The sequence below is a fragment of the Etheostoma cragini genome, chromosome 8 (genome assembly GCF_013103735.1).
Source record: "Etheostoma cragini isolate CJK2018 chromosome 8, CSU_Ecrag_1.0, whole genome shotgun sequence".
Lineage (NCBI taxonomy): Eukaryota > Metazoa > Chordata > Actinopteri > Perciformes > Percidae > Etheostoma > Etheostoma cragini.
In genome coordinates, this window is record NC_048414.1 from 918,682 (window position 1) to 921,158 (window position 2,477).

Below are 2,477 nucleotides of genomic sequence, written 5' to 3' on the forward strand. Positions count from 1 at the left end.
TAGTTGCTCTAGTTTTTAAAAACATCAGTCAGTAGTCGGCTGTAACGATACACCCAACTCAAAACTAGATATGATAAACCTTCTCCGGGTGCCCACAATTCACAATTTGAAGTTCTCAGAATTTGTTGCTGGCAAATGACTGAAAAGCGTTCCTTCACTTCTAGAAACTATGCAACACAACGGATGTGCCCTCTTATCAAAAGTGCATTTTAAACTTTATTTATCTTAAAGAACAAAATTTAGGAATGAAATTAACCCCTAAGCAAACCCCACATCAAAATAACTAAATAAATAGAAAAGTACCTCTTCATATAAATAAACTGAGATGACGTCTGAAGTCTAAAGTAGAAAAACTACGTTGAGATTCATTTTTTCATCTCAACCGATTGTAATCTTCACACTTTTATATTTACTTTTAACTGATTTCCGATGCGTTGTCACATCCCCACATCCATCGTGGCCTCTGCTCCGTCCCCCATGATCCAGATTGAAGACCTGAAGATCAAGGTTCAGGACCTGATGGGCAAGTTCAAGAAGCCCGTGTTGAGGAAGGTGCGCATGTCGGCCGACGCCATGCTGAAGGCCCTGCTGGGCTCCAAGCACACGGTCAACATGGAGCTAAGGGCCAACCTGAAGCAGGTCAAGAAGGAGGTCAAAGAGGAGGTGAGGAGCGGCGGCGTCTTAGAAACCCGTTGTTAGGAGGTAGATAGTCTCGCATTGCCAGACCCTCTTCCACAGCGCTGAAGAGGAGGGTCTGGCTAGTCCACTAAGCATCCCGGGTTGAGAGAAAATCCTGCTCTGGTTCATTGACATTTATTTCTACCAATCACGATAGTCTGAGTTTAGAGGAAGGGGACGGACATCCGTGGATGTACACGAGATTAAACCGCTACTTGAGGCAGAGGTGAAATTCAATTCAATTCAATTTTATTTATAGTATCAATTCATAACGAGTGTGATCTCAAGACCCTTTACAGATAGACCAGGTCTAGACCACACTCCATAATTTACAAGGACCCAACAGTTCTAGTAGTTTCCTCCAGAGCAAGCAACAGGGCTACAGTGGAGAGGAAAAACTATCTTTTAGGAAGAAACCTGGGCCAGACCCAGACCCAGACCCAGACCCAGGCTCACACCCAGACCCAGACCCAGACCCAGACCCAGGCTCACACCCAGACCCAGACTCAGACCCAGACCCAGACCCAGGCTCTTGGTAGGCGGTGTCTGACGACCGGTTGGGGTTAGAATGTCGAGTGAAGACTACTAAGTTTAAAAAAGGTTTGTGGTTTGGGTTCAGTTCGGCTGACAATTGGCTCCACCAGTCGAACTCTTGGTTCAGAGGATCTATGTGCGATACGGAAGAAGCTGCAGAGGCTTCCTCCCCCCCCAATTATAGTAATGAAGTAATGATTAAAAACAAAAAAAATGATTGATTATGGGCCCGGCCCGAGGACAAGGCCCGAGGGTCAAGTTTGGGCTCTAATCTCTAGTGTGGACCGCTTCGTACCGTTGGCGCTGCTTGCAATGCCTTATCTTTAGTATAGAGGCTCTTTGATGAAACCTCCTGATTTTTGGTTGTCTTTGGTGTTCCAGGATAAGGAACTGCGAGACGTTGTGGACTGGCGTAAAAACATCGAGGACAAAGCCGGCATGGACGGGAGGAAGAAGATGTTTGAGTCCGAAGCTTGAATCTGTGTCTTGTCTGCTCTTAAAGCTGCGGTATTTGTATTGACTGCTTTCATCAGATGAACATTTAGAAAGACGTACACATTGAATTTGAATAATCTACCTTGTGAGCTGCAGACACTACAACCCAATAAACACACTGAAGGAGATGTCTGGTCGGGCTTACTTGAGTTTGCACAGATTTGTTGTGACAAACTTGAAAGAATATGACAGAAAATAGTTGCTATTACCCCTTGCAATTTAGGCCATTTCTCTATAGAGCCCCACTACAGGTTTCTCTATAGAGCCCCCCTTATAGGTTTCTCTATAGAGCCCCCCTACAGGTTTCCCTATAGAGCCCCACTACAGGTTTCTCTATAGAGCCCCCCTACAGGTTTCTCTATAGAGCCCCCCTACAGGTTTCTCTATAGAGCCCCCCTTATAGGTTTCTCTATGGAGCCCCCCTACATGTTTCTCTATAGAGCCCCCCTACAGGTTTCTCTATAGAGCCCCCCTACATGTTTCTCTATAGAGCCCCCCTACAGGTTTCTCTATTGAGCCCCCCTACAGGTTTCTCTATAGAGCCCCCCTACAGGTTTCTCTATTGAGCCCCCCTACAGGTTTCTCTATAGAGCCCCCCTACAGGTTGCATATAACAGTGAAATGCTGCGATATTGACTTTAGAGGTTTTTGTTGGTAAATGGCGCAATAACTTCCTGCTGTTTCAAGATAGTAATACTCCCAGAATGCACCTGAACACACCTCCCTGTAAGACCAGCACGCCCAGAATGCACCTGAACACACCTCCCTGT